At 44.4% G+C, this 13,371-nt stretch overlaps 1 protein-coding gene across 1 annotated transcript in view; it reads left to right on the plus strand.

Moving 5' to 3' along the window:
* Window positions 1-11,437: 11,437 nt before the first annotated feature.
* Window positions 11,438-13,371, plus strand: part of PAK5 (p21 (RAC1) activated kinase 5) — a 380,241-nt gene continuing 378,307 nt past the window's right edge. Inside the window, exon 1 of the mRNA XM_043480327.1 lies at window positions 11,438-11,729. The gene's annotated coding sequence lies outside the window, so the exon portion shown is untranslated. The remainder of the gene's footprint in view (window positions 11,730-13,371) is intronic.

The raw sequence follows: 13,371 nt of genomic DNA on the forward strand, positions 1-13,371 counted from the left end.
TTTTGGGGGGGGAAGCATTAGTTCTAGATGGTCTTGTAGGTCTTCATAGAACCGTTCAACTTCAGCTTCTTCAGCATTACTTGTTGGGGCATAGACTTGGATTACTGTGATATTGAATGGTTTGCCTTGGAAACAAACAGAGCGTCTGTCATTTTTGAGACTGCATCCAAGTACTGCACTGGGACTCTTGTTTACTATGATGGCTACTCCATTTCTTGTAAGGGATTCTTGCCCACAGTAGTAGATACAATGGTTATCTGAGTTAAATTCACCCATTCCGGTCCATTTTAGTTCACTGATTCCTAAAATGCCAATGTTCACTCTTGCCATCTCCTGTTTTACCACTTCCAATTTACCTTGATTCATGGGTTTAACAGTCCAGGTTCCTATGCAACACTGCTCTTTACAACATCAGACTTTACTTCTGTCACCAGTCACATCCACAACTGGCATTATTTCTGCTTTAGCTCTGTCTCTTCATTCTTTCTGGAGCTATTTCTCCACTGTTCTCTAGTACCATATTGGGCACCTATGGACCAGGGGAGTTCATCTTTCAGTGTTCTATCTTTTTGCCTTTTCACACGTTCATGGGGTTCTCAAGGCAAGAATACTGAAGCCATTCCCTTCTCCAGTGGGCCACGTTTTGTCAGAACTCTCCACCATGACCCATCTGTCTTGGGTGGCCCTAAATGGCATGGCTCATAGTTTCATTGAGTTAGACAAGGCTGTGGTCTATGTGATCAGTTTGATTCGTTTTCTGTGACTCTGGTTTTCATTCTGTCTACCCTCTGAAGGATAAGGTTAAGAGGCTTATGGAAGCTTTCTGATGGGAGAGACTGACTGAGGGGGTAACTGGGTCCTATTCTGATGGGCTGGTCAGGCTCAGTACATCTTTAATCCAATTTTCTGTTGAAGGGTGAGGCTCTGTTCCCTCCCTGTTGTTCTATCTGAGACCAAACTATGGTGGAGGTAATGAAGATAAGGGTGACCTCCTTCTGAAGGTCCCATGCACACATTGCTGCACTCAGTGCCCGCTACCCTGGAGCAGGCCGCTGCTGACCTATGCCTCCACTGGAGAATCCTGGACAGTCACAGAGAGCCTGGGTCAGTCTCTTGTGGGTCACTGCTCCTTTCTCCTGGGTCCTGGTGCACACAAGGCTTTGTTTGTGCCCTCTAAGAGTCTGTTTCCCCAGGCCTGTGGAAGTTCTGTAATCAAATCCCACTGGCCTCCAAAGTCAAATTCACTGGGGGTTCTCAGTCCCTTTGCCAGATCCCCAGGTTGGGAAAATCTGTTGCCGGTCCTAGAATGTTCTTAACAATGTAAGGATTTATTTGGTATGACTGTTCTGCAGTTTGTGGGTCTTCCACTCAGCAGCTCTCTGGTGGGGTTAGTGGTGAGCTCCTCCAAGAGGGTGTATGCCACACCCAGGGCTGCTGCCCCAGAGCCCCTGTGGCAGGGCACCGCTGACCGCACCTCCGCAGAGACACTCAAATGCTGGGGCAGGTCTGGCTCCGTCTCTGGGGGGTCTTCTGGTGCACACGGGTTTTGTTTGAGGCCTCCGAGTGTGTCTGGGAGGTCTGGGGTTTGGTTCTAAATGTGATTTCACCATTTCTGTCATCTTGCTCGGGCTTCTCCTTTGCCCTTAGACGTGGGGTATCTTTTTTTGGTGGGATCCAACATTCTCCTGCTGATGGCTGTTCAGCAGCAGTTGTAGTGTTGGTGTTCTCACAGGAGAAGATGAACACGTGTCCCTCTATTCCGCCATCTTGATACAAAACCAGCACCCAAAAGAGATGTCCTTTTCATCACAGGGGACTGGAATGCAAAAGTAAGAAATCAAGAGACACCTGGAGCAACATGCAAATTTGGCCATGGAATACAAAATGAAGCAGGGCAAAGGCTAACAGAATTTTGCAAAGAGAATGCACTGGTCATAGGAAACAACCTCTTCTATCAACACAAGAAAAGACTGTACACATGGACATCACTAGATGGTCAACACTGAAATCAGATTGATTATATTCTTTGCAGCTGAAAACGGAGAAGCTCTGTACAGTCAGCAAAAACAAGACCAGGAGATGACTGTGGCTCAGATCATGAACTCCTTATTGCAAAATTCAGATGTAAATTGAAGAAAGTAGGGAAAACCACTAGACCATTCGGGTATGACCTAAATCAAATCCCTTATGATTATACAGTGGAAGAGACAAATAGGTTTAAGGAATTAGATCTGATAGACGCAGTGCCTGATGAACTATAGACAGAGGTTCGTGACACTGTACAGGAGGCAGTGATCAATACCATCCCCAAGAAAAAGAAATGCAAAAAGTTTGTCTGAGAAGTCCTTACAAATAGCTGAGAAAAGAAGGGAAGTGAAAGGCAAAGGAGAAAAGGAAAGATATACTCACTTGAATAAAGAGCTCCAAAGAATAGCAAGGGGAGATAAGAAATCCTTCCTCAGTGACCAACACAAAGAAATAGAGGAAAACAATAGAATGGAAAAGAACAGAGATTTCTTCAAGAAAATTAGAGATACTAAGGGAACATTTCATGCAAAGATGGGCACAATAAAGGACAGAAATGCTATGAACCTAACAGAAGCAGAAGATGCTAAGAAGAGGTGGCAAGAATACACAGAAGAACTATACAAAAAAGATCTTCATGGCCCAGATAACCATGATGGTTTAATCACTCACCTAGAGCCAAACATCCTGGAATGCAAAGTCAAGTGGGTCTTAAGAAGCATCACTATGAACAAAGCAAGTGAAGGTGATGGAATTCCAGTTGAGCTATTTCAAACTCTAAAAGATGATGCTGTGAAAGTGCTGCACTCAATATGCATAAAATTTGCAAAACTCAGTGGCCATAGGACTGGAAAAGGTCAGTTTTCATTCCAATCCCAAAGAAAAGCAATGCCAAAGAATGCTCACACTACTGCACAATTGCCCTCATCTCACACGCTAGCTAAGTAATGCTCAAAATTCTCCAAGCCAGGCTTCAGCAATACGTGAATGATGAACTTAACAGATATTCAAACTGGATTTAGAAAAGGCAGAGGAACCAGAGATCAACTTGCCAATACCTCTTGGATCATTGAACAAGCAAGAGAGTTCTAGAAAAACATCTACTTCTGATTTATTGACTGTCAAAGCCTTTGATTGTGTGGATCAAAACAACATGTGGAACATTCTTCAAGATATGGGTGTACCAGACTACCTTACTTGCCTTCTGAGAAATGTGTATGCAGGTCAAGAAGCAACATTTCAAACTGGACATGGAAAAACAGACTAGTTCCAAATATGGGAAGGAGTACATCAAGGCTGTATATTGTCACCCTGTTTATTTAACTTGAATGCAGAATGTATCATGCAAAATACTGGGCTGGCTGAAGCACAAGCTGGAATCAAGATTGCCGGGAGAAATATCAATAACCTCAGATATGCAGGTGACACCACCCTTATGGCAGAAAGTGAAGAAGAACTAAAGAGCCTCTTGATGAAAATGAAAGAGGAGAGTGAAAAATTTGGCTTAAAACTCAACATTCAGAAAACTAAGATCATGGCATCTGGCCCCATCACTTCATGGCAAATAGATGGGGAAATAATGGAAACAGTGAGAGACTTTATTTTGGGGGGCTCCAAAATCACTGCAGATGGTGACTTCAGCCATGAAACTAAAAGATGCTTGCTTCTTGGAAGAAAAGCCATGACTAACCTGGACAGCATATTAAAAAGCAGAGATACTGCTTTGCCAACAAAGTTCTGTCTAGTCAAAACTACGGTTTTTTCAGTAGTCATGTATGGATGTGAGAACTGGACTATAAAGAAAGCTGAGGACCGAAGAACTGATGCTTTTGAACTGTGGTGTTGGAGAAGACTCTTGAGAGTCCCTTGGACTGCAAGGAGATCCAACCAGTCCATCCTAAAGGAGATCAGTCCTGAACATTCATTGGAAGGACTGATGCTAAAGCTGAAACTGCAATAGTTCGGCCACCTAATGTGAAGAACTGACTCTTAGGGAAAGACCCTGATGCTGGGAAAGATTGAAGGAGGGTGGAGAAGGGGTTGACAGAGGATGAGATGGTTGAATGGCATCACCGACTAGATGAAGATGAGTTTGAACAAGCTTCGGGAGTTGGTGATGGACAGGGAAACGTGGTATGCCTCAGTTCATCGGGTCACAAAGTCGGACACGACTGAGTGACTGAACTGAACTGATGATTATCATTCTTCCATTTGATCATGGCTTCACTATTTTTGAGATTTGCTTTTTAAATTTACCTCTGTTGGGTAAGGACTTCCCTGGTGGCTCAGTCGGTAAAGAATCAGCCTGCAATGTAGGAGACCTGGGTTTGATCCCTGGGTTGTAAAGATCCCTTGGAGAAGGGAAAGGCTACCCACTCAAGTATTCTGCCCTGGAGGATGCCATGAACTGTATAGTCCATGAGGTTGCAAAGAGTCAGACACAACTGAGTGATTTTGACTTTCTTTATTGTTGGCTACATTTCATGATAAACTAATTTTTAAATTTCTTTGTTTAAGGTTTATATCTGCTATATATCCTAATATGTTGTATGTTTGGGAATGACTGTTGCCTTGAAAACCTGAAGAACAGCCTGACTAGGCAAAGCTTACCTTCCTGGGTCACTGTTTCTTCCCAGAGCACATTCCCTCAGGCATTATATGATGTTGTGAAGCAATCTAAGGCAGCTTGATTTTCCTCTTCTTGTATGTAAATTACCTTTTCTGCCTGGATGCAGCAAAGATGATTTGCTTGTGAAATTCTATAACTTCACTAGGGTATATTTCGACTGTGTTCTTCTGTTCAGCAGATTTAATACCTTTTATTTCAGGAAATTATCTTGTACTACAGAAATCAAAACAAAAATTTGTCAAACAAAATTTTTACTAATTTTTGTATTCCATTTTATTCTGTGTTTGTTATTGTTTGTTTTGTTTTCAGCAAAATTTGTACAAATTGGTGCCCTGGTAAATGAAAATAAACAAAGCCCTCTGATGTGTAATGCCTGCAATTTATGTGGTGTGAATACTCCTACAGTGTTATTACTTTTAATTTTTTTGTTTTATATTGGAATATAGCCAATTAAACAATGTTGTGACAGTTTTAGGTGAACAGTGAAGGGATTCAGTCATACATATACATGTATCCATTCTTGCCCCAAATCCCCTCCCTTCGGAGTTGCCCCATAACATTCAGCAGAGTTCCAGTAGGTCATTGTTGGTTATCCATTTTAAATATAGCAGTATGCACATGTCCATCCCAAACTCCCTAACTATCCCTTTCCCTCACCCTTCTCCCAGGCAACCACAGTTTGTTCTCTAAGTCTCACAATCATGAATTTTAAGCTACCAATGTGATGTCATTGAAAATGAAGTTAGGAATAGGTATGTCTAATCAGCTCTTCTTTATTGTATTGAATCTCCTTTGCTTGACTTCTATATAAGTTTCCTACATCTGACTTTATATTCTTTTTTGCAGTCAAGAACTGTCTACCTATCACTGAATTTCAGCTGTGTTTAGTCTTATTTCTTTTTTTTAAAATCTTTTGGACAGTTTAATAATTTCCTTTTTATTTCCTTCTGAACTCAGTCAGTTTCCCTTTCATTTTGGTCATATGTCTCTTCTTCAAATCTCTGCATTAAAAAAAAATTTTTTTTTTGGTTAGATCATATTATCTTTCTTTTCTTTAGAACTTTGGGGAAATGTTTGTCTGAACTTTTGTCTATTTCCTTGGGAGCAATTCTTCTTCAGATACATAATATTCTTTTTATTTATGTTCCTTGAAACATTTATTCCTGTCCCCTATTCTTTCTGGCATGCCCCCCCCACCCCACCTCATTATCTAAGCACAGGTCTGCTTCCTTTCTGAAGTCCATGCTGATTTCTTTATAATTGTGATTCATCTTTGAGGGATTCTAGCTATCTGTTGCTGAATACATAAGGGAAGGAGTGAGCTGGGGCAGTCAACCTTGATTCCAGAATGCAGTCTTAATCTTCTCAGCCAATTGACTAGTTTCGCTAATCCTCAGACACATCTTTTCATGGTTTTTGATGTTAATCAAGTTGGTTGAGGTTCATTTCTCATGAAACATTCACTGATATTTAGCTTTACTATACTGAAAAACACACACTTCTAGTTATTATTACTATTTTAATTTTTACTTTTTGGCCATGTGGCATCTGGGGTCTTAGTTCCCCAGCCAGGAATCACCCCCTGCAGCAGAAGCAAGGAGCCTTAACCGCTGGAGCACTAGGTAAGTCCTCTTAGTTATTATTTAACAGTGGTTTTCCCTTCTAAAATTACAAATATGGGTTTCGATAGTAGATAAAATTGTGTCTTAAGTGTCAGAGAATGAGTTCATGCCAGCTCAAGAGATCATAATTAATCATTTCACATGTAAAAAGTATATAGAGTCAGATACTTAGACAATGTACTTCTGTTGGTTCACAAACTCGGGAGCTTCCTGGGTAAAATCTGAAAACGACCTCCCACCCCCACGGGCAAAGAGAGGCTGAAGAAAGGGGCAGACCAGTCCAGATTGTTCAGATTGGTAGGTGGCAGATTTCAAAACCAAGGGAATTTACATAAGAGGCTTGTCTTGGACACCACAAGATGAGCAGAAATCTGCAGTAGACCACCGGAATTAAAAGTTTACATAGAGGCCTTATCTGGGTTTGAGACAGGAGAGGAGAGGGCAGGGCACAACCTTTAAAAGAATGACATAGCCATTGGGGACATGATATAAACTAGTTAGAACCAGTTAGGCTCAAGGCAGCAGAATATTTGACTTCCAGTAGGCCTTGAGCTTCATTATGCATTCACTGTGATTCATTGTTATCTGTTAATAAAAGACACACCCAGAGGGGCCAGGTCAGTCCAACCATAAAAGGCCAAAAAGTGACTTGGTGAGTATATACATGTGTCCTCTAAATAAATCCACTTCTTACCTATTTCTCTGTCTCTTGCTGAATTCTTTCTCCGCCGAGACATAAAAACCTGAACTTCAGTAAGAGCTGAGAAGAGTTGCGTGGTTTCAGTTGGAAAATTGTGAGTGCAAGTCCCTTGTGAGGTGTGGTTTCGGATTGAGTCATGTATCTCATTCAGACGGTCCCAAAAATACATTCTCTCTCCTGTGTCCCTGGAACTGTCTCCCAGTGTGGAAACAGCAGGCAAGGAGTACATTTCAAATACAAGGGAGGGGTAAGGATCCTCTGATGGCCCAGGTCACGGGTCAACCGGAGGGCATTTCTTTTCAGTTACCACCTCCAACAACTCCCAGTTGCTGATTACAGGTTGTTTTCCAGCTTTTAAAACTGAGCCATAGAGAGAGTCTATTACCTTTTTAAAAAACAGTTTTTGATTCCTCTGAGAAGTCAGTGCAGTCCTAGATTGTGTATTCAAAATGTATATATTCAATAAATAAATTAGCACAGTGGATAAGGTAATGTATTACCCAGATTCCTCTTAAATGAAGGACCTGTTACCCCAGCTACAGAATTAGTGCTAGAAGAAGGCCTCCTGCTGTTGTCTGCTTCATTGATTGCCTCAGTTTCAGGAAACTGCCTTGTCTCAAGTTCAGGCTCCATACTCAATAATTAATGTTAGTATATAAAGGACTGGGGCTTCCCAGGTGGGGTTAGTGGTAAAGAATTCACCTGCTAATGTAGGAGACACAAGAGTCTCAAGTTTGATCCCTGGGTTGGGAAGATCCCTGGAGGAAGAAATGGCAACCCACTTCAGTATCTTGCCTGGGAAATTCTGTGGACAGAGGAGCCTGGTGGGCTACAGTCCATGGGGTCACAAAGAGTCAGATACAACTGAGTGAGCATACATAAAGGACTGGACCGCTCAAACCAACTCAGGATAACTCTAAAGGGTAATCCTAGCTGCAGAACTCCCCTGAGGGCCCGAGACTGTCACTGGCCGGCATCACAGCTTGACTTCTACCGCTACCCAGCGCTGCCCACTATATCTCCCACTCACAGATGTTGGTACTTAACTAATATCCTGCCTGCTAGACTCTAAGGAAATGATATTGTACACATAAGATGTAAACTCCTATGCAATGCAGTATTTATAGAAATAGTATTATTATTCATTTATAATAGTTTACCTTGCATAACTCCTAAAAATATTTGAGGCAACTAACAATAATTATAGTATTTAACCAGTAGACATAGCCACACAAAGACAAGCTTTATATAGGACAGGAAATGATTAAAGTTCAGTATTTCAAAACAAAATTTTAATTGATGCCAATCAATCACAAATTAGACAACACCTCTATAAAAGTAATTTCTGACTTTTGCATCTGTACGAGAACCCAGACAAGAAAGTAAAGAATAGGAAATATTTATGCAAATAATGATGGGAGGGGGTTGGGGGTGGTAGGTGGGCAGTTAAGGTTATGTGTGTGACCTAGAAAATCAAGGAACTGATTTAGAGATGCCTATCCCAGGTAAAGGGATAAAGAACCTGACTGCCAACACAGGAGACAGAGAGTTGCAGGTTCGACCCCTGGGTTGGGAAGATCCCTGGAGGAGCGTATGGCAACCCATTCCAGTTTTCTTGCCTGGAGAATCCCATGGACAGAGTAGACTGCTGGGCTACAGGCCATGGGGTCGCAAAGACTTGGACATGTCTGAAACAACTTACCACACACGCACATTGTTTTAAACAGAAAAGCAAGGTATAATATACCAGGACATATTTCTCCTTTATACATTGCTGTTGTTCAGTCACTAAGTCATGTCCAACTCTTTGAGACCCCATGGACTGCACCACGCAAGGCTTCCCTGTCCTTCACTATCTCCCAGAGCTTGCTCAAACTCATTTCCATTGCGTCAGTGATGCCATCCAACCATCTCATCCTCTGTTGTCCCCTTCCCCTCTTGCCTTCAATCTTTCCCAGCATCAGGGTCTTTTCCAATGAGTTGGCCCTTTGTATCAGGTGGCCAAAGTACTAGAGCTTCAGCATCAGTCCTTCCAACGAATAGTCAGGGTTTATTTTCTTCAGGATTGACTGGTTTGCTCTCCTTGCTCTCCAAGTGACTCTCAAGAGTCTTCTCCAGCACCACAGTTGGAAAGCATCAATTTTCCAGCACTCAGCCTTCTTTATGGTGCAACTCTCACATCCATACATGACTACTGGAAAAACCATAGCTTTGACTATACATACCTCTGTCAGCAAAATGATGCCTCTGTGTTTTAATACGCTGTCTAGGTTTGTCATAACTTTTCTTCCAAGGAGCAAGCATCTTAATTTCATGACTGCGGTCACCATCTGCAGTGATTTTGGAATCCAAGAGAATAAAGTCTGTCACTGTTTCCATATTTTTCTCCATTTATTTGCCATATACAAATATTTTTTATTTGATTAATTTACTTCAGGTCGCGCTGGATTTTCTCTGCCCCAGCTGGGTTTTTTCTAGCTGCAGTGCACAGGTGCTGCCTTCACTGTGGTGTGCAAGCTTCTCCGCGTGGTGGCTCCATTGGTGTGAGTACAGGCTATAAGTACACGGGCTTCAGCAGTTGCAGCGCAGGGGCTCATTAGTTGTGGCTCCTGGGCTCTGGAGAGCTTGGGCTCAGCAGTTGCGGCATGTGGGCTTTAATTGCCTGTGGCCCGTGGAATCTTCCCAGGAAGATCCCAGGAAGCGAACCCATGTCCCTTTCATTGGCAGGCAGATTCTTAACCACTATACCACCAGCAAAGTTGCTATATATAGGAATATTGAGGGAGAAAAGGAATCATCCATTTACCATAAGGTTCCTGTTTTGATATGGCAGCTACTACATTGAGGGTACTGAGCAAATGGAAAACAAGCAAATATTGTTAATGGAAAACAAGATAAATATTGTAGCGTTAATTAGAAAACTGTTGAGAGTTATTAAGTGTAACAGGGTACCAATAGATAAAAACCTTTATTTTTAATCTGATATCACATACCGTATCACTAATTCCTGAGGGTATTTTTGGGGCAGCTAAGGCAGATGTGTGTGACCTCTTCGTTTCCAAGGCTGAAAATTCATGAATGCTTTTGTGAATCTCTCTCACTACAGCCTTGACAGTGAATATTTTTTAAATTTGTTTTTAAGTAGAGGATAATTGCTTTACAATATTGTGTTGGTTTCTGCCATTCAACAGCATGAATCAGCTGTAGGTACACACTTGGCCCCTCCTGCCTGAACCTCCCTTCCACCTCCCACCCCATCCCACCCCCGAGGTTGTCACAGAGCACCAGGTTGAGCTCCTCCTATTACAGCAACTTCCCACTAGCGGTCTGTTCTACATATGGCGATGTGTGTGTTTCACTGCGTCTTTCTCAGTTTGTCCCACCCTCTCTTCCCTGCTCTGTCCCCAGGCACTGACTGTTTTTGACAAGGCTGGAGCCGTCAGGGGTTGGGAAGGGAGTGGGCAACCCAGGGGTTTAAGATGAATTACAAGATACCTTTGCACGCTTCAACCCAAACATCACTCATCTGAAAGCCCCGTCATCTTTTGGTACATAAACACCCTATTCTCCTATCATGGTCTGTCAGTCTTCTTAACTGGCAAGCCCAGCCTTACCATTAGATGCCCAATAAATTGACATTTTGATGCCCAGTCCAAGTTTTTGTCCCATATCAGGAAAGGCTCGGAACAGTCAAGGCAGAGTGGTTCAGACTTGAGTAGAGGCTCAACTGGCAACGAGTGTGCTACCCAACAAGCAAAGAGAGCATGAAAAGGTCCAGCTTTCCCTAAGGCTCTAATTCTAAGTCAGAATGTAGCCAGTTTGTGTGGGTGCTCAGAGTCCAATGGTACTGAGATTCCTTCCAGGGTTGGGCACAACATCCCGAGGGCATCTTCACTTGTTAGACGCCAAGCCGTCTGTAGGTCGGAGTGGTTTCGGTGGGAGCCAGAGAATGTTTCTGGGCTGGCTGCTTGCAGGAGGGCCACCCAAAGGTCACAGGAGAGGGATTCTCTAGATCTCGGCTGCTCGGGGTCGGAGGACCAGTGACATCAGCATCCCCTGGGGGCTTGTTCAGCTTGTAGATCTCAGACCTCAGTGCAGAGCAAGCGACTCCAAATCTGCATTTTAATTGCTAGGCACCTTGAAGTTGAAGCAGCAAGGTTCCAGGTGGTAGCACCGAGACTAGCGGAAGGACCTGCCTCTCGGCCCCGCCCCCTCGCCCTTTGCTCTCCCCTTAAGACGAGCTCAGCCCAGCTTTGGCCCTGCACAGAATTTCTGCACGGTGCCTATGAGGAGGGGGCGTGCAGGAGCTGCCCGTGGATGGCAGAGGGAAAGTGGGATCAGATCAGCGAGAACGGCTTTCTCCAGCTCAGATCCCACGGCGTGAGACACTCCCCCCGCCCCCCCACGCCCGCAACCTCTCCACCCCCGCCCCCCGCAGCTGCTACTGCCAGCCTCCCTCCGGCCGCCAAGAAAACCCGGAGCAGCTGCGCGCGCTCCTGGAAAGTCCTCCCAGGGCGAAGCCGGGCAGCTGGGCATGCTCAGTAGCTGGGGGAGGCCTGGGTGGAGAGTGGGAAGCTGTGGCTCAGCCTCCCGCCCCTCCCGCCGGCCCCCGCCCCCTTTGCCCCTACCCAGCCCGTAGTAGTTGCCCGGCGTGCGCCCGGGGAGACCGGGAACATGGCGCTCCGAGCGATGTAGCCGCGGAGCAGGAGAGGGGGACGAGGCTCCGCCGCCGCGCTGACAGCCAAGCCACCAGGTAGGCAGGCGCGCCCGGCGGGGCTGCCCGGGTGGGTACGGGCGCGGGGAGGGGCGCTTGCGGGGATGCGCACGGCGGGGACCCAGGCACCTGGCTTTGCCGGGAGAGGATGCGAAGCGGACATCTGTGACAGCGCGCGATTGTGCATCTCCTAGGAGATGCCGAAGGCTGGGGACCGACTGGCTGAAGGGGATGGATTCGGGAACCGCCCCCCGCCCCCCACGCCCATGCACTGCCATCCAGCCTGGGCTCTCTGCGGGTCAAATAAAGGGTAGTTCTTTTCTGCTGAGCAGGAGGGCATGGGGGAGATTCCAGGATACCGGTCCTGGGAATGAGCTGGTCCCCCGGACCGCGGGCAAACCCAGCACCGGTTCTTTGTGTATACAGCTCCGCACGCCGGGGGTGCCGCGATGCCTGCTTCTCTGAGGACTATTGGACATATTGCCAGGGCAGGATTCCCGTTTGGTTTTTGTCTCTTGACAGGTGTAGATTGGAGAATGCAATAGCTGAGCTTTTATGGGGCTGTTTTCCTTTGTTACTTGCCTTGGAGTGTGCGTGTGTGTGTGTGTGCGCGCGCGCGTGGTGGGTTGTAATGGAGAGAACTTCTGCTCGTGGGCACGGGTGTGGACAGAGCGTGGAAGAGAATCTCGATTCCAAACTCTTGTCAAAATTGCCTGCGATGTTAACCTCCTGGAGGATAAACTTGAAAAGTCCAGAGATTATCAGTGCCCAGTTTGAAGGAGAAGCGTGTTCGCCTTTCTTGAACCTATGTGTGCGTATCTGGAGCTTTAAACCTGGGACGCAAGGTAATTCCACATTAGATGTCAATTAAGGGAATTTGAAGCATTGGGATGTTTTTTATAGTGGTCTTCTTCTTCTTCTTTTTAAAGGCCAAATTAATAAAGAAAAAAAAAAAAAGTTGGCACAAAGCCAGAGGACAGTGTCGTCGTTAATAGTTAATGACAGCTTTAGAAGTATAAATATACTTTTGGGGAAATCAGGAAACTGGGTGTTCCAAAGGTTTGCACCAAAAAATAGATATAGGGTCTTAGGTAACTCTCAAAACCTCTCAGAGCATCCTTTTCCTTTCTGGGGTTTGGTGGTAGGTAAATAACTGTCTTAGTTGAGTCCAGATGGACCACACCACTTTTTAGAAGTCCCTCCTACACTAGAATTCTATGAAATTGAAACCACATAATAACAGCTTTGCACCTTACATTTGTATGTCTGATTTATTCAGACCTACAACTCACTGAGTTAAGGAGGAAAGGTAAATTTAGAATGTGCTTTTATTTTTTGATTTGTAAAGGATGGACATCTGTGACTATGAAGTTTAGACACACTTCCTTCCGTGCTTACAGTATTTATTTTTATCGTCTCTTTAGGTGGCAAGAATGAGTCAGTATCATCAAAATGAAATGGGAGAAACTTGAGAAAAATGCATTTAATTAAATTAAAACCATAAATGTCCAATCTGGTAATAATGCCTTGATTTCGAATGCATATGTGCAAAGCAGAAGCACTGCTGATGGGAGCAGTAGAAAATGAAGTTCACTGATAGCACTGGGGTGATATTTTTGTGCTTCTCTGTGGATGGGTAGAGTTGAATTGTACTAAATCCCTAAACTTGTTAATAAAAGTG

This window comes from Cervus canadensis, chromosome 10 (genome assembly GCF_019320065.1).
Source record: "Cervus canadensis isolate Bull #8, Minnesota chromosome 10, ASM1932006v1, whole genome shotgun sequence".
In the NCBI taxonomy this organism is placed as follows: Eukaryota; Metazoa; Chordata; class Mammalia; order Artiodactyla; family Cervidae; genus Cervus; species Cervus canadensis.